This window comes from Maylandia zebra, linkage group LG4, assembly GCF_041146795.1.
Source record: "Maylandia zebra isolate NMK-2024a linkage group LG4, Mzebra_GT3a, whole genome shotgun sequence".
Taxonomy (NCBI): domain Eukaryota; kingdom Metazoa; phylum Chordata; class Actinopteri; order Cichliformes; family Cichlidae; genus Maylandia; species Maylandia zebra.
Window position 1 is genome coordinate 25,635,931 of NC_135170.1, and position 25,274 is coordinate 25,661,204.

The window sequence follows — 25,274 nt, forward strand, 5'->3', positions numbered from 1 at the left end:
GGGCTAGTGAACATGTTGGTGAGTCGCAATAGGTTGAAGGAGAAACAGCACACAGATGAAAGGGAAGAAGGTCAGAGATGCAAATGTAGGGGGAAACGGAGAGAAAGAAAGTGAGAAAACTCGTCTCTGGGCGTCAAACTCAAAGGGTGGGGGGGGGATGAAAGCTGATGAAGATGGAGGCATCTTGGGTGCGGAGACTGGTCTTTAATCAAAATGTTTTTTAATTAATTTTACAATTAAGGCACTGCTCGTTAGCTTTGGCGCACGTAAGGAATGACACCGCAGTGTTACGCGTGTCATTAATATAATGATGACAGATCGGCGCTCCAGTGGGACCGCCTCTGCTCTGTGACAGCTGGGTCCTCCAAACACTGTCACCTGACTGGCGTGACATCACCTAACCTCATTCAGCGTGGCTGCCAGCGGCACAAGTGACATGACCACTGCACGACAGCTACTGCACACCTACTTGGCTCTGCTAGTAAGGCCAGCGACACAAACAGAAGACCTTCTCCTTTCTTTCTCGTCGCCTCTCTCCCTCGTTTCATCATTCAAACAAATATATAGAAGCAAATAAACAGTTAGGGAAAATACACTCCCACCCACCTTCTAACAAAAAAAACGACTAAGGTGCACTTGTGTTATGGTATCACATTGTATACTGTTTCACAGATAATCAGTCACTAAAGGAGCAGGGCAGACGCACACACATCCACATACCGCACACACTGCTGGTGCCTCACTCTCTTATACACTGTTGTCATGGCAACCCCATTAAGGGAGGACAGTCAGGCAACAACTCTGGTGAAATCATCCTGTCTCCTTTCTACCTCTCTCTCTCTCTCTCTCGTTCTTTCACACACATGCATCCACCTTCCCTTTCTTTCACTGCCAGCCATTTCTATTTTGTCTCCCTCCATTACTTTTTCCTTCCTCACCCATTGTCCTTCTCCTCCTCTCCTTGCATCACCCTTGGCACACCTCTCTGCCCGTCTCTCTCCATTACTATGCTACCTTTTCATCTTTTCACCTCCAGGCTCCTACATCCCAGGTGAATGTAAATATGTCATCTCACTTCTCAAAGGCTCACTGCATTTATAGCTGACTTATGTTTGGGCACAATCCCTACATTCACACGTACGGCTATCTGACTGTCTCACGCTCTGCCTGTCTCCCTTCCCGCACTCATTCTTCTAGACACAGATTTGTGATTGAGCCACCTCCTTTTTTTGTACTCTCTCCAATTAAAGGTGAGATTTACAGGGGGAATCAGACAGAGGGCAGCCTCCGAGGACAGCTTTAATAAGGGGTCTGTGCTGCACTGCTCTCTTTTTCATGCTCTCTCGCTTTCTCTCTTAGGAAGATGGCTTGCCATTTAGCAGTTGCAAGGACAGGAGACAGGAGAAACAGGTTACATGATAACCCCTCCCTGACAGGAACATTAAACACTGGCCCAGCCATTAAAAGCTAGCCAACCAACAATGATCAATGCCAATTTGCGGGTGACCCAATGCAGTTGAAATAATCACATAAAGGTGATCTCTAGAACTTAACAGCTAATATTATTCAAGCTCATGCTCTGAGACTTAACTGCCACATTAGTTCCAGTAGCCATCTCATCTATCTTTAGTTCACCAGCTGCTGTTTGACTCACTCTGTTGCTTAACAACTTCATCATAACAGTGGCACATGCTTACAAATAATGCCTTAATGTTCAGAAATCATCTTTCCACGCCTTTCTATGACTGATAGTGCTCATCCCTATGAGGCACCTTTTTGCCACAACCCAGAGCATCATGTCTTAACCCTCGCCCATCTTGATCCACTCTAGCCCACTTGATGAGGTAGATAAAACAGTATGGTGGAGAGCACATACAGGATGCTCCCACGAGAAATAATCTGCAGATACAATGAGCGAATACAGGAGGATAAGCAGCATGGCCCTGCACTAGCAGGAAGCCTGCACGATGAGAAGACAGGCGAAATAAAATAAATAGGGACAGAGACAGAGGAGACAACAATAGAGAAAGTGAGTAAAGAAATGGAGGGCATGAGGAAAAGGCAGGATGGGGGAGGCTTCATTAAAGGAAGCAGAAAGGAGAGAGTGAGGAATGAGTAGGTGGTAGCATGTGAGGTGATGAAAGAGGAGAAGAAGGGGGAGCAAGCATTAGAGGAAGACGGAGGCATCTGCTGCTGCTCCACATGGATGTTTATCCAGCCTGTGGCTTCCTAACAGATTCATAGTAGAACTTCTTTCACCGGAAGGTGCCTCTCACTTCACTCTATGGTCCTGTGTGTTCATGTGTGCCAAAAAACAAAACAAAAAACTGAAATACATTTCTGTTCCTAATAGTCTTTGCATGAATTACACACTGGCCCAGCAATCTGCCTTTGCCTAAGTATGGAATGGATCTTTCTTTGCATGCATAATAGCTTTGCTTTCACTGGCTGTAGCTATGCTTCAGTGTAGTTTAAGTAGCACGACCCCTTTAGCGACTGATGGTTGTGCCCATCCCTGAGAGAGGGGGAGGGTTAATATAGTGAATAGTGTGAAAGAGAAAAGAGGAATGTTTATATTTAGCTACACACTAGACTGAATTTTGAAAGCACTGGTTATTACTTAGCGTATATACTGTACTGTTCATATAGACTGACCGCAGAGTAGAGTAGCTGACTTGCAGCGCTGTGTTCAGGGCCAGGAGAAGCTACGTCATGAGAATTGCCTCTCAAAATGGAGGGGAGCGGATAGCTCTATGTTGCAGCGTGGCTTTTATGAATATTTGAAGCAACCATATCGCTAGACTCCTGGTTGTGGCTTGAGGGGAAACATGGGTGCGGGCATAGAGTGCTTGGCAGTACAGAGAGGCCGGGGTAGAGAGAGGATGACGGGAGGGGTAGTGGGCAGTGGCGGAGGCAGCAGCCCATCCTGAGGCTGGCAGCAGGCAGTTCAGTGAATGAAAGCAGGGCAGGTCATGTGTGGGTGGGGAGGCGGGACTCTCCTGCTGCTGAGACAGATGCCACGGTTGTTAGGCTTAATTTCTTCTGCCAAGCACCACCCAGAACTGGCCAAAAACAAACTCAAATGCTTGTGGCCAGTGTGTGTGTTTGTGTGTGCGTGGCTGTGCTCGAGTGTGCGTGTGTCAATAGAAAGAAAGAGCACTGTTTGATTCGGTATCAGGCTCTAACAGGAGCACACACAAGCAGAGCAGTAATCGTTTATTGTTCAATCCCGTCCACCTTCCTCCTCTGTTCTCCGAGTCACCCTCCTATCTCCATTTCTCACCATCAATCTTCCAGACTCTTTCTAGTATGTCTTTTCTCTCTCCCCCCATCTTTACCCCATCTTTCCCTCTGCAGCAAAGCTGGCTCCCACTGCAGTGAAAAGAAAAAAGACGGAGAGAGAGGATGGAGGCACAGAGACCGAGAGAGAGAAAGAAGTGTGAGATAAAGGAAAAGCAGTGTGGCATTATTGGCTCTAGTTGATCTGATCTGAGCAGATTACAGGAATACACCACTCACAAACTCACCGTTTTGCCTCTTGAGCCTCACATCCCATCACTTGTCTGCAAACACAACACACAAATGCTAATGCTTACACACAGACACTCTCACACACACACACACACTCTGCCTTGAGCCGACACCCACACCTGTGGCCTGTCTCGTCATTCTGTAGTCAGTGCCCGTCATACCTAACACTACATTCACCTGAACACTTGAATGCACACATCATTCACTACAGTGCTTCCTTCCTTGTCAAGAGGCATCATCCATGCAGCAAGTCATAATTATCTCTTGACTAATAATTAGTAAAATAAATACAGCAGCAAAAAAAAAGAAGAAGAAAAAGACTGCAGAACACATTCTTCCAATGTACTTCCATAATGTGTTCATTATGAACACTTACGTTTTTCTTTCTTTCTCCTCACTTCCTTCTTGACTTTGCTCAGCCCAGCTGAGTTGAAGGTTGCTGGGGTGGGGGCAGAGCAACAGCTTGCGCCAAGCCCAGTGTGACATGTTTTGACTCTTTACTTACACATTAATTCAAGTATTGATTATGTTTGTGTTAAGCGAAAGGATAAAGAGCGCTGGGAAGTCAGAAAAACACGAAACTGAATTCATCAGAAGCCACCATTACCATTCAGGAAACAAGAAAAAACACTGCTCACACACACACGCACGCCTTCACACACACACACACACACACACACACACACACACACACACACACACACACACACACACACACACACACACACACACACCCCTCAAGTACCAAGGACAAATGCATCATACATGCACAGTACACACTGAACGCACACTGATGCAACTGAAAAGCATCACTGCAGCTTTCATACCCAGATGCTGCCTTACTTAGAAACATATGCTGACACACACACAACTGCTACCACATTCATTTCATCTGTAGCACAGCAGGTCTTTGGATGCCGATCCATAAACATTGATTCACACTTCGATTCGCTCTTATTCATTTTATCTATTTACTCATTCATTCACTTATACATTTCATGTCAAAGACCTGCCAGCTGCCGTGGCTAAGGTCTGGTAATTGAATCATGTAGGATTTTGATATTATTATTTCTTTTTTTTTTCACTAATTAGACATAAAAATCTTATTTTGTTTGTTGTGGAAGCGGTGTGTCTTTTTCCATCAATCAAGCGGGAAAAAACAAAGCATTTTCTGCCTTATTATGGACTGAGACATTTTTCGGTCTCTAAGCTGATAGACATAACACTGACAACTGCGAGTTGTTAAAGTAAGACTTTCTTTAACAAACCTGATCAAAACTGCACAACAATAGGAATAGCATTTCAGCACCTTGGAGAAATGTAGCAGCTGCGCATGTGCATCACATTACAAATTCTACAGTGTCCATTGGGCAGTAAAACAGTAATCTTTCACTCACACACACACACACACACACACACACATACACACACACACACACACACACACACACACACAATGGAGAAAGCACTACCAGAGTGAATCATGGTGTCTGAGTGGTAGACAGGTCCCACAGACAACAACGGTGTAAATTAAATTCCATTTAGGGCTAATCCCATTTCCAAACCTCTGCCGGGTCTCACTGCTGTTGTGACAGTCAAGGAAATCTGTCTCAATTGTTCACTGCTACACTGCACGATTTGATGGTGATATACGATATAGCATAAATAATGGAGCTTGATCACCAAGAGACAGACCCTGAAGGAGACTACGACAGGGTCAGAAAAGAGTGCTGCAGCCAAGGATGCTGGGGAGTTCACGAGATGAAGAAGGTGAGAGAGACAAGCAAGCCAAACAAGTGAAAGCCTGATGAAGGAGCAGCAAGAGCAGACAATGTATGTGCATTTATACCACGCAAATTCTCCTGACATTTTATACTCAGTACTGTCTTGCTGGCGGGTTACTGATGAAGAAGAGGTAAGAGGGGGAAGGATTTGAGTGCAGCACAGGCTGGACAGACAATAGCCTAATCACAAATGTCCCAACATCATCCCAGTGACAGTGTTGCACATAAAATACGTCCACACACTTCTTGGCGTCGAAAGCAAATCGGCCATTGGCATCCCAAGGGAAAGAAAGCAAGAATAAATTATCTTGCTGCTCTCTAGTAACAGCTCCTCTCTAATCGAGCACTGGCATCACTTAGTGTTCCTCTCCCTAGGAGAGTAAATAAACTTGTCTATTACATGAAACAAAATGGTTCCCAGTTATAGCATGCCAAGAAGCTTGAGATTATTTTTTAATGGCGTTTAAGCTGAACTAAAAATACAAGCCTCAATTTTGGTACTCTCTGGGTGACAAGAGGCAAGGATAGAAGAGGTTCCCTGAAAAATTACACAGCCCAAACCCACTTTCTATAATTACACAGAAGATGAAATGAGGTGTTCAAATGTAGCTGAGCTTTTGTGCCAAGGAGGCTAGAAAGATGCTCATCTCCTGGGCTCATCTAAAATGATGTAGAAACGACAGTAGCCTGACACATAGATATAAATGTGCAAACACCATCCACCTACTTTTCCTATTTACATTCATTCCACATCCAACTCGAAATTCACATCCAATTTTACAGTCAGTTCACGTCCAAGCTGGCACTCAAATTCAGCCACTTGTGCATGCAGCCTGTATTCGCAGGTCAGTGTGGTTAAAGCTGACACTTTCTGTCAACACACCCATCACTAACCCCCATTACTCACTCACTTAGTCTCTTCCATCATGCCTCACTCATTCATTTGCCTGCAAGCGCACATGTGCAACAACGCCCCCACAATTTGCATGAACACACAGAAACACACACTCACTCCCCACTTGTTTGCTTAGCAATTTGTTAATTTGCTCAGGCCTTCACTTGTTCACAATATCCTCGCCCCTTCATTTGACTTTCCTTTATTGTCCTAGCCACTCATGCTCTCATCTGGTCCCCTCAATCTTTGCCACCACTCCTCCATCACATGCTCATTCTCTCATCCACTTGTTCCTTCTACTTCTCACCCATCGGTCTCTGTCGCACACACTCTTTTTCTCATCCCCATTCGCTTGTCTCTGTCACACACTCCTCATCTAGTCCATCCCACCCTGTCCCTTCATTAACCTCATGAATGACACACTCACTCACCTCTCTGTTCATCCTCCACTCTAACTCTCTCTGACCAAGTGTGTTGTCTCCCTCTATGTATAGATTGCTTCCACTTATTCCAATATTAGATTTAAGAGCTCCTTTAAGTGCTAATCAGGTTGTCATCCGTGCAGCCAAAATCAGAGGCTTGATAAATAAAGGCTTGTCTTTGTTGGCTAGCGGCTCACTGTGATTAAATAGGTGACACTGGAGTGCATTCTAAGCACACTAGATCGATGCCAGAACCCCTGGGGTCCCCTGAAATGGTGAACAGAGACAAAGCTTAGCGCTCGATAATAACACAAGGATAGGTAGCTTGCTCCCTATTTTCAGAGGTACTCTCCCTGGGATTTTCCTCCACTCTCCTCACTTTTTTTCCTCATCCTTTTATCACGACAGACCTTTTCAACTCACCACTTAAACACAGAGACCTAAAATCTGACACCTAAAACCTTTATTTTTGTACATTACACCGAAGATTAAGCTGTTGCACTGATGGAAGAGCATTAAAAAATACCTACAGACACAACAAGCACAGTTATCTTCTATTCCCAAGCAGCACTCTCTCCTGGCCAATCATCCCATCATATCCCACTATGGCCAATTTGCTGCTATGCCTAATCCTGAAGTCAAACTGTTCGCCATCACTTGAAAAAGTGTACCAACAACCCTCACTGTCACCTGCAACGCCATATCAACACACATCTCTCGCTCTCTAAATATATATATTAGAGGCGATCGTGGCTCAAGAGTTGGGAGTTCGCCTTGTAATCGGAAGATTGCCAGTTCGAGCCCCGGCTTGGACAGTCTCGGTTGTTGTGTCCTTGGGCACCCATTGCCCATTCACCCGTTGCCTACTGGTGGTGGTCAGAGGGCCCGGTGGTGCCAGTATTCGGCAGCCTGGCCTCTGTCAGTGTGCCTGAGGGTGGCTGTGGCTACAATGTAGCTTACCATTAGGGGTGGGTTTTGATAATCGATTTATCGATTAAAATCGATTATCGTGATATCGATTCATTAAAATCCTGAATCGATTTTTTAATATAAATTTATTTTGCCCAAACACCAGAATCTCAGGTTAAACCTCACAAAATTTCAACAACCACCAAACAGCTAAAACAGTAAATGAGAGCAGGAACACGGATTCTGCACAAAGACGTAAGCACTGACTAAAAAGCGCGGACCCGCCGACAGATCTGAATCAGTGAGATGTCGCCTTTCTCACCCGACGGCACGGGCACGGTCGGGGCTGAAAGCCGACAGCTCGCTGATTCTGATGTTTCGGCGGCCCACGCTTTGTGTTTACACCCTTTTGCGCTGATTCTAAAGCTGCAGGTTTTATATCTCTCCAAACAATATTGACCGAACCAACAGCAAAAGAAGATCCAAACTACGCTTCACATAAACATTGTCATGAATTCCCTCTGACTTTTGCTGTTTTGCTTCCACCATGATAAAATCACACTTCATGCACAGCTCTCTCTCTCTCTCTCTCTCTCGCTCTCTCTGTATACTTCAAGAACAGTTTCCCATCTAAAAATCTGTTTTCTGCATTATTCGCTTGCTTGTTACGCGCAATTCTACTGTTGTTTACAGCGCTGTCGGCCGCTGTTTGTTTTTCTTTTACTTACTTCCGAAAAGAAAACCTAATTTCTGCCGTTCAATAGGCTTCTGAACTAATTTGAACTTTTTAAAATTATGCAAAATGCAAAACGCTTAGCCGTGTCTCTAATAAAACCTCTGTAACTTCAGAGGTAATGTTCATATGTTGATTAATGGTTTTCTTTCGTTTTTGATGTACTGCAGAATATTTTTTATAAAATCCCAGGCCAGGAAAATCAATTTCATGTTTTTCTGTGTTTTATCTTCAGCTACTTTGACACAAAGGCATCTGCTGTGATGCTTACACCTTTGATAAAGTCTGTCGAGTGTCAGCTTCCTTTTTATAGATACAAAAATATGTAAATGTACTGATCTGAATTATAATATTTCTGACTGTCTGAGGAAAAGTTTCCCAGATTCAAATTGAATTGAATCAAATTGAATCAAATCGTGGATCGAATCGATTTGGGACCTTGTGAATCGGAATCGAATCGATTCTAGAAATCAGTGACGATACCCAGCCCTACTTCCATCACCAGTGTGTGAATGTGTGTGTGAATGGGTGGATGACTGAATGTGTAAAGCGCTTTGGGGTCCTTAGGGACTAGTAAAGCGCTATACAAATACAGGCCATTTTACCATTTACCATATATATATATATATATATATATATATATATATATATATATATCTACACTGCTTACACACACTACTGTAACACAGTGCCCTTCCTTTACTCTCCTCCTCGCTCTACCTGATCTCACCCTGCATCAACTTACATTCCCTCACATGAAAGCTTTACACCATGCAACGCCACTACAAAGGTCCACCTCTCCCTATGTGGCTCTTTTCCTTCACTTTGATTTTCTGTCCATCAAGGGGGCGTGGATTAGTGCTCTCTTGTTTATCTCCTCGTCAGTTTTATCTATCTATCACTAAGCCATCCACTGTGTGGCAGCGGCCCCAGCACTGCATTAATCCCCTATCAGCCAGCCAGCCATCCATCACCCTGCTGTCTATCACGTCAGATCCATCATCCGCCCATCTGTCTCACACTGCCCATGCTCGGAGATGATCTCCTCGGAGAGCCCCACCAGCAAGTCACAGAGGGCGGAGGGGACAGTGGGGCAGAAGGAAATTAGAGGGAAATGCAAAAAGAGAGTCAAGATTATAAACTGCTGTTCTTTCTCTCTCCCTCCCTCAGCCCATATCCTGCTGAAAGCTTTCACAACATGCTTATTAGATGTTGTGTTTTCTTCCTTTTAATTTGCCTCTTTTCCTCGCCTGCTAATTCTACCCAATGGGAGAGATGGCAGTGGTGGGAGAGACGTCTGCTAGGACGAGGGTCGTAAATCCCATAAAACCCAGCTAAAGTGAGAAACACTAGCCCCTCCTTTTCTAGCATGTTGGAGCAAGGAAGGGATATTGTCTAAAGCCTCCGGCTTTAAAACAGCTCAATATCTGGGTTCATCAGGGGTCATTTGTATTTCCATCCATATCTGCTTGAATCAAAAGGTGAGTTAGGGGGGCACATGAGCAGGAGAGAAGGTGAGTGTAGGGCAAACGTTAGTACACTCGCAAAAGGAAGCAGAATTCACAAAGGTGCATGAAGCGCAGGATGAAGGGGCAAGAGAGTGCAAACAGGCACATATTAGGAGAACCAGTGAGCACACAGACATTTAGGTCTGTAAACTGCAAATGGTAGGTGAGCAAACAGGTATGTATGTGGGCTGAAGCGGCATAATAATTTAGACTAGTCGACAAACAGTCTGTGTCTGTGAGGGCAGAGCAAATTATGTAGAGGGTAACAAAAAGAGCAGAGAAAAATAGGCTAATGTAGATGCTTTCAGACTTATTACAGAGGGAAAAAAGTGAAAGTCTAAAATGTAGTCTAAGAGCTCAAAAGAGACCCTAAGTACTAGATCTGTGGGAAGCAGTTTGTTTAAATACAAACCATAACCTGTTTACTATGTGCAACCACCTCGAGGTGATTGCACGATTATGGTTTGCAGTAACTCGATTTGCTCGGTAGACGATGTTCGCATGATGCGTTTGATGCAAAGCAGCCAAGCAAAACATGTTTTTTGCACCACAAGGAAAATGTTCAAGTCTGTTTTGCTGTGATGATCAGTTTACAGAGCCCTGTAACACAGGCTTTGTTACTTTACTTTGAAACACAAAAAGACACTTCTCTGTCACCCAGAAACGTGTTGTGCTTTTTCAGCTGACTGTCTACCTCCAGCCGTACCTTGGTGTTGTACATAAACCCACTGCTTTGCATGGAAACAAGGAATAGTGAAGTAAAGCAAAAGATTGATTTTGAGGTCAGTCACCTAAGTCAGCCATTCTTCAACTGTGGCTCCAATTTAGCTAAGATAATCCAGTTAGCATGACTACATGACTGCTGCAATAATTTGGTTATGATCACGTTATTAGCATTCATGTAACCTCTTCAGGTTAGGTGTAGAGGTATTTTACATTGATTCTGGTGTTTGCTTTTATTTTTTTAATTTCAGCCATCAGAAATCTCTACAGTATAATTATTACATGACTCTTTGTGAGAAACACCAACAATAGAAAACATAATGGAATCTTCTTATAAAATGAATAAAAATGCCCTCCCATCACGCCCACCTTATTTGTCCCTAAGCCTCTTTAATACAGTGTATTTTAGTCATACACCTTATTAAATATACAGTGTAATATGCACAGCAGAAATGTCAGTGGAATACAGAATGCTGCATTCGTCTGAACTTGAATGGTAATTATGACCTAAGCAGTGGTCCATGTCTTATGAGTGAATAAATACATCGAGTAAGAGTTTACAGTGCATGGTTCACTGTATCCCCCGTTAATAAATTAGCACTTTCTCCTACAATCGACAATAGCTATAGATCTCCGATCGCATGTAGCGTCTTATACCTTCATGTATTTTAGTGCTACTGTAGACTGATGCCCAGCCCCAGAAATGCATCATTGATCATTTCTCAGTACAGTTAAATGGTTTTTTATCCTTGCAGGATCCATTCTAGGATCACATCTGGGACTGCAAAATGTCTTGTGAGCACACAAGATGCTCCATAAACACAGGAAATCAATTGACAGCTGAGATATCTGTGTAACAGCAAAGCTGATGATTACAGCAGACATAGAATGGGAGAAAATAGATGTGCAAAGCTTCTACTTTTATCCATAATGAGCCTAAACAAACATCTCCAAACAACTGCTTCTTCCATGGGGCAGCAGAATCAGATGAGACAGCTGTCAGAAAGCATCTATATCCATCCTGAGTTAGCTCTAATTAGAACTGTTCTCCTTCTTCTGGCCCTCTTTGACAGATACTGCTCAATCACCACACCGGTGCTGAGCACTGCTCCAGCTAGGCCAGTGCAATTAAATTGAATTTTATTTTCATTTACAATTTTGGCTTCTGTCCATAGTGAGGCATGATAATTCAATTCAATTCAATTCAATTCAATTTTATTTATATAGCGCCAAATCACAACAAAAGTCGCCTCAAGGCGATAATTGAGATAACAAGACGCTTTTGTTTGGCGTCATAAAAATCTAGTGCACCCCTTTCATTTACAGTGGTGCAATTCCATTCACACCGGACTGTGGCAGGTTAAAATTACCACCAGCTCAGTTAAAGGAAAGAGAAGTCTCGGTTTACAGGATAGGTAAAATGCATTACGTTATGCATTTTACGTCATGTTATGTAATCTCGACCACAACAGTGTCTGAAATATTAATGATCATGATTTTACTTCAGCCCTACGATATATTATCTGCAATGACAGAGCACAGTACTAATACAGGGACACCTCACATGTGGCACAGTCCCCATATATGCATATACTGTACTGCGCAGTGTGTGTATGCATTAATACTAATCGCACAAGAGCCGAGTCTTGATGTGATGAGTCATTAGACACAATTCAGTGGCAGCATGCTTTTGCAGAAAAGTTATACCTTCCGAACATTGCTACAGAGAGAAAGACACACACAGATACATGTATAAACAGCTGCACAGCCAACACACACCTAAATTATTTCGTAAACACTGAATTAATCAGCTCTTAGACAAATGGCTGAATAAATACTGTAGATAACCAAATCAATATTATACTCTCAATTCATTTGAGTTCACAGAGATGTCAAATTCCGCATAGTTCCATAGCACACTGATTAAACAGGCACCACATTAATTCAGTAAATCAATAAAACCAATCCGTCAAATAAATCAAGTCGCATGGCCGACTGCAGCCAATTGGAGGGCAAGGGCACATTAGAATTCCCTTGCTCTAACTGCATATCTGTGTCAAGCAGGCAGAACACTGATTTACTGTGTGGATTCCACAATTTGTTGAATGAAAATGATTAATCCATGAAACAATAACCAGGGTGCCAAGAAGGCACATGGTAATTCTATAATGATCAAAGACTCAATTAAATCCATTCCCATTCTGTTTCCTAAATGCCTCTGCAGCTGCAGAAAGCATGTGTGCGTTTGTGTCTTTGGTGATCAGTTTATGTTGTGTTATGTGTGTCTTTTCTGTATCAACTTGGGGATGTGAGCTGACCAGGGGGCAAGCTGTGCTTTAGCGAAGTCCTATTGTGGTCAGGTGACGTACGGCTCGTGATCATACACTAAAAGCACTACAGGAGGACAAGCGGTGTGAACGTAATTGTTACTAGATTAAAAGTACAATCATATTCGGACAGACAGACTAGCTACTCTATTCAATTACAGACATGTCCTTCACCATCCACAGTGTAACCTCTTGCGGTCCCCATCTTCAGATTTTCATTTTTCATAAAAACGTTTGACTTTCTTTTGTCCCCGTTTCAGACAAAGGTAACAAAGCACTCGATAACTAAAAATTGCTGCACAGCAGTGTAGTTTTTAGAAACAACGACAAAAAAAGAAAAAAAAGAAAGAACCCTCCATATAACCACAGAGGGTTTGCTGAGCATGCATGGTCATTTTTAGCAGCATCTTACCTCACATTGATTCTGTTAATACCACACCTGGGTGCTAGTTGTTGACTGTTTCAGTGGAAAAAACAAAGCTTTATCCACTCAGAGGCATGAGCATTGCAGCCTCAATACTATCTTTGTAATGCAAAGAGGAAACTGTACTTGTGCCTCTATAGCTGATCAGCATGGAAATATCTTGGATTTTGCAGTTCATTCCCATCACTCTCATCAACCCCATGTACATGCATCTCATGTGTTTCTGAAAGCATGCTGATAGACCCGGCTTATGTTACCTGCCTTCTACCACAACAGACAGAAAAGTACCTTGCTCGCTAATGAACATGATGAAGCAATTAGCTGCTAGAAAGAGAGTAAATTTCACGAGGTGGCCAGAAATATATCAAATAATTATTCCCGTTATGCATCTACCAGCTGTGTAAATAAGCAGCTGTTTGTTAACTTGTTCACCGTAACAACTGATACTCAATCACTGTTTACAGATGCTAATTTAAGCAAAGCATGTGAAAACTGAGACTTGTGTAGTTGCTCTTTAGTGCCATCAGCTAATTGTTGGGAATTTAAACAATTGCCTGGACACAAACTCACTTTTACCTCAAGACGATTCCTACAGGACTGTGCCGCGTTCTGTCCAGATAAGTTTGGCATGTTCGCTGCACAAGTACAAAAGGGAACATTATAACAACAATATTGTACTAGGCCGATTAAAAACACACACACACACACCCAGAGCGGCAAAAAGGTTAATAAGCTGTTGCACTCATTCACTTTTGCATACAGTGTCAGGGAGGTGAATCTATGATACCACAAGTGTGGGTAGTACTTTGGTTTGTGTCCATATGTGCAGAGGAGCAGAGGGCATGAGGATTGGAGAGGCGCAGCACAGGCTAGTCTCAGGTGAGGCATGCATAGTCCCAACATAATTATAATCCTTAATTAATCCACCTCGGATGCTCTCTCTCTCCATCGCTCTCTCTCTCTCTCTCACTCACTCATCTACCTCTCTCTTGAAGTTCATTGCTCTAGGTGTTTATGGACTTTTTCCATCACGGTGCACTTCCCCCCTCTCCGTCTTATCTGGCATCATGTAAAATGCTCTGGGTGTTTTTGCAGCTGTTTATGTATATACGTGCCCTTTCATACCTTTCTCAAGGAGCTCCATCTCTTCTCCCATTCCCCTCCTCCCCTACCTCATTTCTTTTTTTCTCAATCTGCTTTCCTCCAGCTCCCATCTTGGCAGACAGGAAAACAAGCAGCTTCTCTCAGTCCCATGTTGTTTCTTGGTGTTCTCAGTACTCACAGCACGGAACACAGAGACATACAGACACAAACATGCTCACACCAGTCCAACACCATATACTCCAATGGGAGTGCTGCTGACACAAATACAAACCCACTAGGGCCGTCCCTCTGTGGAATGACTCAGGTGTGTCTCGCATGAACACAGCTTGCAAGGATCCTGTTTATAAACATGTCTCTCCTAATTCTAGTGCCCAACAGAATGCCGGTATAGCAAAGACAACACCGAGTAACTCCTGCAGTCATTGACTGCGAGAGGTCGGTGGCAGAAAGCGAGAAAGGAAGAGGATTGTGCAAACGGAGAAATAATAAAGGAACAATGAAGTTCCATTGAAGATGAAGGGTCTGGACATGGCACTAAGCAGAAGGTAATGAGGATAAAGGTGTCAGTATTGACGCAGGTAGAATGAGAGCACCAGGTGTGAGGAGGAGTGACGACTACTTCTGCCATTACCACTCAGTCTCTCGCTCTGTCCATTTTGGCCAAGCCAATTAGAGGGGCTCATCCACCACTCCGCTCTGCACCCTCCATCAAGCTATCAGAAAACATAAGGATTGATTGGACAAGCTATTAGGTCAATTGATCCCTGTTTCCTTTCATCTGTGTGCTCCTCCTTTTTCAGATGGATAGCTTAGATGTGGAAACCTACTCCAATTACCTAAAGTTTCACCTTTTGTCCAGTCAAAGTTTCTCCCATATGCTCCTTTTGGGTATTTAGTTTTAGGTGAAAATTTGCATTTAGAATTTTATAAATATTTGAGTTTACTTGCACATATTTGCATTTATAGAGCTTTCTGTGACCGCGTCCACGGTTCGCAGAAGGACTGAAGTTGATCTCAATGGCACCATTGCCATTATACACCTTTGGCAAGAGCTGCCACAACTTACTTTCCAAAATGCCAGACAACCCACAGGGAAAAATTATACTGATTTGTGATGATTATTTTCAAGTACCTTTAAAATTATATCCTGCCACAGGGCTTTGAAAACCTGTAAAACGCATGTTCAGAAATGAAAACTGGAAAACAAATTGATTTGATAGCTGGGATTTAAAGTTTTCCATTAATTTTTTTTTTAGAAGCAAAGGTGACTGGACAGCTCAAGTAGTTTGGGTATATGTTTGCCTACCTATCTAAACTCTGAATATCCAATAAAGGCAGAAAATTACATAAAATAAAAAGAGCAACTGTAATATGGTCACTGAAACTCCAGCGACACATTTGTTTTAAACAGAGATCCCATTTTCTCTGACAAATCAGTGTAAAACTGAATGAATTGCTGGTGAGGCTGATTGGTCACATTGAATGAGCATCACTGAGTCTTTCCCCTGCTGTACACCCAGTCGTCTCTCAGTCGATAGACACAACCCAAATACACCAGACACTCAATCCAATGTGTTGCTACATGGACCAATCCAGCTAATTTAACACCCACTCCATTTATGAAAAAGAGTCCTCATCGATTTTTTCTGTTCATGTGCTCTTATTGCTCCTGTTCATTTTCGCCACGCCGGCGCCTACACGTGCTCAAGGCTGGCAGCAAGTGAATTGAATTAGTGTGTGGTGGGGTTCCTGTAAGATTGGCTCCTCAAAACCCACACCTCCAGACTTTCTCCAGATGTAGCAGAGACCCCAGAGCCGATAACCAACAGGCTGCAGCACAGCTGCGTGACTACATCACCGATAACTCCACAGCACAAAGCCCGGTAGCCTCACAAAGGACATTCAATGCCCATCACTTCTGCACCTCATTGCCACAGCAAAGAAAGGCACTGTTTCTTGGCCGTTATATATATCCCTGGCCAGTGCAACCTCCACTCTTCACTCTTCATTTTCCTTTCCCGTCTCCCTCTTTTTGCTGCTTTATATCCAATCCATTATTGCATGTTTATCCTCCAAAAATGTAATCTAGCATTTAAGGGGAAAACAGCCAAATGGGCTTAGAAAACATAATATGGTATTTTTGATTGCAATAATTAGTCCAACAAAAGCTGTTAAAAACCATTTCCAGTGTATTTTGTCAGCAGTGGTAAAACACTGAAACACAATAACTGTCATAATCATAATGGTTTTCCTGTCAGGACAAGTCTTATCAGGCTAGTGACAACCCCAGAACTGCCACTGCCAGGTAAACACTGCTAACTACAAAGGCAAGGAGCGAGGAAAAGCTACCTGGCACTACACAATAAAGAGCTTCTGGGTCAGTCCAGAGAAAAACTGCCCAACAGACACGCAGAATTTGGACATAACAAAAAGGGTAATAAAAGAATACTCCTGCCCATTCACAAGGGGCGCACAGGTACCCAGGCAGCATCCCGTGAGACAATAATAACGGGCATGGATCCCATCACTGCCACAACCCTCACTGGTTACCTCCACCCTAATAAGATTGAACAGGCTGAAGAGCGCTTCTTAATCTCATACTGTAACGATGCTATATCACTCATCTGAATGCTTTTTGTGTGCTATGCAGAAATCAGATTAAGAAAAAAATGTTTGTTAGCCATGTATTACAATGGAAAATAATCTTCAGATTTATGATAAATCTATATATATTGACCACGCACATATCCGAAAATAAATTTTTTCAATGGCCTGCTGTACGTGCAAGGATTTTACTAATCCAATATCATATCTGGGAACCTTCCATCATCAAAAGACAATTCTGAGATTAAGTTTATCATTTGAATATACTGCAACGCCATAGTAGAGTTCCTCTGTTCTGTACTGGAATAAATATTTGCCTTTAATTCCCTCCTGGAGATTGAAATAGCTTATAGTGGCATTATGTGTGCACAGGATAGTGTGTGTTGTTAAGTGGGCATGTTAGAACACCATCACCACATATGCAACAATTTGAATTAATTAAAATTATTCACTTTGTAATGAAAAGAGAAATGGCTACATGCGTTATCGTGTGCACTTGTAGCTAAATAATTTTTGTGTTTGCCGCACAATGTTATGAAATTCTGTGTCTTGACTTGACTGACGGATGGCTTTAATTAACAGATTTTCATAGCAAACGGCTCCCTTCTATTCTTTAGTGATTATTCATTTATTTTTTATTTTAATAACATGTGTAATTGCCCACTGAGAACCCAACATTTAAAACAATTTGATCGCAAAACAGAAAATTGAATTGAATTGCGTATTTATCTGTATTATACGTGCATTTTGAATTATGTTATTTGCTACCCCAGAGGGCATTAAAACTGTAGAATAATGTACTGCTATACTGTTACTACAAGCCACATTCAGTTTCATTTCATACCATCTTATGTGTGAAAAAGATGTCACTGGCTTTCACAGGTTAAGGATAAATCTCCATGCAGTGTCAAAATCAACAATCCAGCTTTTTGGCATGTAACATTCAATATGTATTGCTTCTAGTAATTAACAATCGTGACAAGAGCTTCTTTTTTTTTTAAATCAAGTATTACAGTGACAGAACAGGTGTCAGCATTTTTTTGTAAATCCAGTCAATGTTATTTTTCTAATGTGTCTAATGTGTGAAACAGAATTATGCTGAACTGTCCTGAAATAACACAGGTTATTTTGTAAAAATCATCAATTCTTTTTCCTTTCCGCTAATTTTCTATCAACAAAGTTATTTAGTCAGTCTTGTCAAAGAGCTGTAGGGATCTAAACAGCAGAAAGCAAAATGAAAAGAATTTAAAAAATCTGAAGGTGTAGTCGCTTTGGGAACTTAGCACTGTTAATCCCATTTATAAAAAAGATCAAGTGTACGTGTCTGTGCACGTGTGCGAGCGCCTGCACACATGCACAGACATACATGCTATAAACGAAAACATGAGTATGTGCATTTCTCATGTTCATATAGACTCAATGACTACACTTTAAACCTAAATGGATAGAAGAATTTAAAAAAATCAGTATACCCACTCTGTATACAGTGTCTTCTTCACAGCCGATGTTTTAAATAAAATAAAACGATGATCAAATCCTGACCACAACATTTCAAAGTCTCGAAAAACTCAAGTAAATCTAATTCTGATAAGTGACTTATTAAATGTGTGACAATCATTAATACCATGCTAATATATGACTATTATTCAACCATTGAAAGCCGGGAATAATTTTTCTGATGGTGATGTGACACACAGACAAGGGGGAAATAAATCCTTCTGTCTTCCCGAGGAGTGTGTTTGGCAGTAAACCAATTCCAAGTCTGGCTTCTTGAATGCCCAGATAACGCAATCAGACAGTTGCAATATTGCTGTTTTACCACCTGAAGAATTTAAATTTCATTCAGCCCCTTCAGAATAGTAGACATGCCAATTTTTTCCCTAAGAATTGGCAGGGCAAACACAATGCACCCCAGTGAAATGAGGGAAAGAATGAGGGAAAGGATTACAAACTGAAAATAACTGTTTTCAGGGGCTTTCTTGTTTGCCTCCTCAGGTTCAATTTTATCATAATAACACACAAAGACAAAAGGTTTGATTTCATCTATCAGAGCTGCAATACAGTCGGCTGATGCCTTTTTATTAGAGATTTTATTATTAAATTGGGAATTAGCTCAGCGTAGTAACATTATAATGGGGTTATCATGATTTGAACCCCTAAATATTAAGGGGGTCACATTTGATTAAATTTGGATGTATGACAGTATGCTTCCTGGCTTGGTTTGTAGTGAGGTGATATTAAGACAATAACATAATAACATATTCTGTTGCCATTTTGTGCACAAGCTATTATTAGAATGTCAGATGGGCTAAATTTAACAGAACTTCTCACATAGTTTGGGAGACCCAGAAACACTCAAGGACTCCCCAACAGCTAGCCTATAGTTAATGATTTGACAAGGTAGGATTAATGATGTAGTCTTGGACAGGGGGTTGGACAGAGTAGTTCACACTGAGGCTGTACACTTGCTCTGATGCATTCCTCTAATAATCAATTGGTTACTTCATTTCTTTCTCTAATTGAAGGAACTTGCGGAGCAAACCCTGAACAGAGTGATTACAAAAATCACTTCTGTCACAAATATCCCAGAACATCTTGTTTTTTTCTTGTCTAAAAAGAGTCGTGATTTGCCTCGATTTCCCAATGTCAACTGAAAACACTTCACAGCTTCTTCGCTTTTATAGGACATGCACACTGTCACTTTCAGGCTCGCAGACCCTAAGTATTAATTAAAATTGCCAAAATCTGTTACTGTCCAGGCCACGGTGCAACGCACAGGCCCACAGACGAGAGTTATACTCGCAGATGCGACTAATTTAGAACATCCAGCACGCATTTTAAATATGAGGCGACTGCTGTTGACGCACCGTAAACATGAACTTCGCTACCTGTCAAAACATAAAATATTACATAAATAAATCGTATTACCACGTCTGAACACCTCACGCAGGCTCACAGAAGAAGCCAGGTTGCTGCGCATTACATGCTATTACTGTCGCACTCGTATCACATGTATTTAGAGCACGTGTAAAATAAAAAAGCTGGACATCGATCCTACCTTGTTTCCTCCAATCTCCTTCTCCTTGTTTTCTCAGTGTGTCTCATTCATTCTCGTTTCTCTCCTCACTTGCCTCCTTCTCCTTTTCTTCCCCTCTGGTTATCACTCGTTTTTTCTCCTCTCTGGTGCCGTCTTCGTGCGGATGCATAAGAATTAAAAATTAATAGCCTGCTATCTTAAAGACGGGAGACAGGGGGGGGGGGGGAAATCCACCCGACTAAAAAATATGATAAAGCCAATGGAGGGAAAATCCTCACGGACAAAACAGATTCTCACGAAAATGCGCCCGTGTGGGCATCAAAATAAATAACGGCGACGACACCATCCTGGTAGAAAAATAATATTAGAGCATGCGGAACACTTTAACGATGAAGGTGACGGAAATGTTAAACTATAGTTGATTAGTAAGAAAAATTAAGTTGTAATTCTGTTGTCCGTCCGCCGCTGGCTTGGTGGTGAGCATTTGAGCAAATGTGTCACCGTCGCAAAACGTCTGCGTAATACAGATCAGACTCTTGCATGCCTGATGTGTTTCTGTTACACGCTTCCCCCCCCGAACTGTCGACTCCTTGACTTCGTGCAGCTCTACAGTGTAAAAATCATCCGTTGGAATTAGGACAGTCTACACAAGTCACATGCGGTTATCTCGTGCGTCTTGACGCACAGAACGGATCACTCTAGTTTCCCTCTTTGTCGACAGGCAGCGCGCACTCTCATCAGGACCGTCCACACGGCATTTTCAACCTCTGCAGTTCTGCATCAGGCCAATTACAACCTAGCGCATTCGTCACTGGCTTTCACATACAGTTTGGTACCTTGAAGACAGTTTCATGACAGTTTTATAAACAAGCCTTAGTCGACCTAAGTTAGGGAAATTTAGTCTATACCACGTCTGCCCGCCCACTAATGAAACGGCTTTTTTTGTATAACATTAGCACCTTTTCTTTTCTTTTTTTTTTCCAGATGCCTAACCCACGTGGTTTCCCAAGGTGGATTGTAGGAACCGCCAGAGGTCCTCTAAATGGTCATCTGTAATTGCCCTGCAAATTAGGTGTAGCTTAATTGCACACAGTGTAAGCAAATCGTCTTGAAGTACCTGCAAGAAAAAAAGGACACTGACTATTTGATTCCTACATTAACTTTGCTCAGAACCACCTTCCACCTTTCTCTGATATATATTTCACTATACAAACGGTTCCAAAAATGCTGTGACTGTTTTGTCTTATGCCAGCATGTTTAAAAGACGCTGGGGCAAGGTCATCAAAGACCTGGTTGTATAATGACTGAAAAATTCTAAAAAAAAAGCCTAGTGGAACATTAAGTGATTAATTAGTTTAATTAGCAATAGGTCACAAACATAAGTGGGTATAAAAGGAATATATAAGAGAGGCTGAGTCTTTCACAGGCAAAGGTTATAGCGGTGCACCGCTCTGTGAAAAAGCTAAAGAGATAATAGATCAGTAATTTGAAAATAAGAAAAAAACTGAAACTTAAAAAACTGAAAATGACATGATCAACAGTAACATAAATCTCTGTACCGGAGGGCATTCACAGTGGGTCTGCATTCACAACAGAGCTTATTCTAAAGCAGAGCTCACTCTATGGGCTCAGTAACACTTTCCTCAAACCTCTGGCAGTGAACAGAGTGTAACTACATCCACAAATACAAGCAAGATCCAGAATCGCTGCTGCCTTCTCGGTGCCAGAACTCATTAAAGACTGAGGAAAAGCAGAAAACTGCTGTGGAATGACTGATCAAAATTGGAAACTGGCTTTGGACATTATGAATGCTGCATTTGCCTGGTTAAAGAGGAGAGAAGCCATCCATCTTGTTATCAGAGTACAGTTTAGCAGTCAGTGTTGTGATGGCATGGGTGTGCATTAGTGCACATGGCACGGGGAACTTGTAAATCTGTAAAGGCCCCGTGACTGTTGATTGATATATACTGATTTTGGTAGAACATGCAACTACTCAGGTGACTTCCTTATTTCATTCAAGTCAATGCCAAGCCAGATCCTGCACGTATGCCGGTAGCTTTCCACCCAATGACCCTTTCATCCAATTATAACACCTGGCATATTATGACACAAAAAATATGACAAAGAAGACTGTTGAACTGTTGCAGCAGCTGACATTTTGCTTGTAAAACTACAAGTAACACAACTACTGCAATTTGCTTCCTCAGTACAAACACTTACAGAGTTCTCTTAAACGAAGACGATGATCATCACAATGGTAAATACATCTTTTTCCCAACTTTTGGAGAAAAGAACTGGGATGGATGTTGCTGCATCAGACATAAAATTGGTCTATTTTTTTACCCAAACCAAAAAAATTCTCAGTTTTCACATTTAATTTGATATGTTGCCTTTGTCTTCTATACGGAAATAATATGCAAATCACTGTAAACTGATTTGTGCATCATTTTAAACTGCATGCATCTGTATTTTAAAATTAAACAGCCAGTGCTCTAATCCAGCTACTTAGCCTGCCACTGAAATGCTTTCACTGCATTAATTTTAAAGAGGTGTTTCACTTAGAAATCGTCCAAGTTTTTTAAATAGAAAAGACGTCATGAAAGACAAAGTTCTATCCATGTGTCAGCATGAAGTCGAGGTGACTGAACCTTGCTGCTAGAGAGGTGAAATGTCTAATGTCAAGATGGAGCTGAAGCTTCAGTGCAGGACATTATGTTGACTGTGTGTTAAAGATTTATTTTAAAAGTCCAACAATTTTATACTGTATGGACAGTTAATCAATAAAACCGCCATGATAACAGCCATTTGTGTGGGAGTCATTTAAATCAACCATACAGCAAGTTCTCTGTGCTCATATAAGACTTGTAGATTCTTCACTTATGTGCACCATGTATTAAAATGTATCTAGGCTTTTTATTTTTTCCATTAGTTTCAAAGCACTTAAAGAAAAGTTTCTAAATAATGTCAAAGCACCAACATTAAAAAAAAACCTACATCTTTAAGATTGCAGTCTGCTGCCCAGGAATAGATGGATTTTTCAAAAGATTGCTTTTCTGGTTCTTCTGGTGTCAGACAGTTTGTTGAAAAAAGAAAGCGTGTTATACGGCTCTGAGTGAGTACATTGGCAGGTGTTCTCCAGGACGTTCACAGGTGGGTACAGGTTTAAGGGGGTGAAAGTGTATGGAAGGAAGGAAGAAAAAAATCAGCAACTAAGTGGAGGCATTGAAGCTTCTTGGTAGTTCTACTAAAAGCTACTCTTAGTTGCAGCTGCTCACTTTTTCCGGTAAGTGTATTCTTTTAAGCCTGTTTCTCTTGGGCCAAAATTAGCATCCCATTTAAGGTCACCGAGAATTACAGCTGCACCTTGATAAGCAAACTAGCAAGCTAGGGCTAGGACTGGGTAGTGAGAGCTATCCTCCAAATAAATATGGTACTCACCAGTTAAAAAAATAACACTGGCTTCAAACCAGTAGCAGTCGATGACATTTATATGGCAACATTCCTACACTGCCTAATGATGCCTTAAAACATAAATTACATTACAGCATTACTTTACTGTTACCCATGGAGACAGCCACAGACATTATAATAAGAATCTGAGGCAGACATGCGATATATTTACAGTTCCTCATCCGTCGTCCAACTATACAGGCATTCAGTGAAGTAGCTTTAACATTTATGTCCTTAAATAAACTGAACGATTTAATCTGCTATTATCATTCAAATGCACCTGTTTTAAAAAAGTTACGTATCCTCACTAAAAGCACTTTTATTACGTGGATATTGGCGCGTGTGTCTGTGTGTTCAGTGGAAATTGTTTTGCTATGTCTGCTTGAAAGCCATTAAATAGATTTAAATTTGAACCAACTACTAAAAATGCAGTTTTGTTTGACTTTTATTTTAGACTGAACTTGCCATGAGTAATAACTCTGGATTAATCCCAAGAACTCTTTGTCTCCAGGTGAACATGGGCTAAGTTCTCCAGTGCCAGATGAAATTATTTAACTTCCATATCACATGCAATAATTGCACCAGTTCGGGGTACATGTTGCAATTTTTCTTTTTACTCTGAAAATCCTTTTGGCAGTTTCTATTGTGGTAGCTAATGTTGGACTCTATTGAATAGGCGCTACAGGCCGTTGCCACTTAGCTTTCTGTTACACAGTACCGACTCTGTTATACCACTCTCAAATCTAGGCAATTGACCTTCACAGGCTGTCTGACTCATTGTGTCAATAAACACAGGGCATAATGTAGTTTGTGCTCTATGGCGGTCTCACACTTTATCAGTATTTTTTCAGAAACAGATGTTATTCATGCAAAGTCACAGTACACTGTATAATTAGGCTGCAGGCAAACCGTGCCACCTGGTCCACTCTGGACTGCTAAAAAAAACAAATGTCGACAAAGTTGAAGCATCAAGTCTTTCCTTTGTGCTTTGCAAAATCTGAACAGTTGTTCACTGCACACTGGTCTCTTAGCAACAACAATAGTAACTCTGATTAAGTGCTGATTGGCCTCGTAAGCGCTGCTCATAAATAATATGATCTCTGAAAGTCAAATGATATAAAAGATAAATAAACATAAAGAATGACAAAGATTTACACAAGCTCTTGATTGAGAAACTGAATGGTGTGCATTAGATAGTTATGATGGGATGTTGTTTGGTGTTGAAATACATAACAAATACAATTAATAGTTTATAACAAAACTAATATATGTGCGTTCAAAACAGAACACACAGTTACATTATACTGTAGTGCATTATAGTGCAAAGTTCATGGTGCTCAAATATATGATCTGCCTTTTGTCTCTCCACGCATGGTTGTGTTGTTTTAAGAGGCTCTCAAACAAATAGATGCAACTCAGAAACACACAGGAAGCTGAGTGCAAATCAAAAGCCCAGCTTTATTCAGAAATGCACTTTATAGACAGCACATGGTAATTACTCTCCTGCTTTCACCTAAATAAATTGATCCAGATAAGTGTTGATAAAGGCAGTGGTTAAAACACAGAGCTCATGAAAAAAAATGAAAGAAAATCCAAGATAAGCGTGAGCGCCTGTGTAGCACTGTAGCGGTTTTTGTGCTGATGTGTGAGGGTGTTCTAGCACTGAATAATTTCATTGAGGCTCAACCATGACTGAAAATCTCAGTCACTGTTAATAATCATTCTTTTTCTTCATTTGTGTTCCATGTTGCATTTAGTTTCTCAATACAGCGATGACTTGCTCGATAAGACAGACTTTATCAACAAAGCATCAGTGGTCCTGT

At 41.5% G+C, this 25,274-nt stretch overlaps 1 protein-coding gene across 2 annotated transcripts in view; it reads right to left on the reverse strand.

Annotated features, from left to right (window-relative positions):
• adgrl1a (adhesion G protein-coupled receptor L1a) overlaps nt 1-20,716 on the reverse strand; it is a 107,500-nt gene extending 86,784 nt beyond the window's left edge. The window contains exon 1 of one of the 2 annotated variants that reach the window (XM_076883272.1): nt 20,023-20,716. The gene's annotated coding sequence lies outside the window, so the exon portion shown is untranslated. The remainder of the gene's footprint in view (nt 1-20,022) is intronic. The other variant, XM_004559547.3, reaches the window with a different exon arrangement.
• Nucleotides 20,717-25,274: the final 4,558 nt, after the last annotated feature.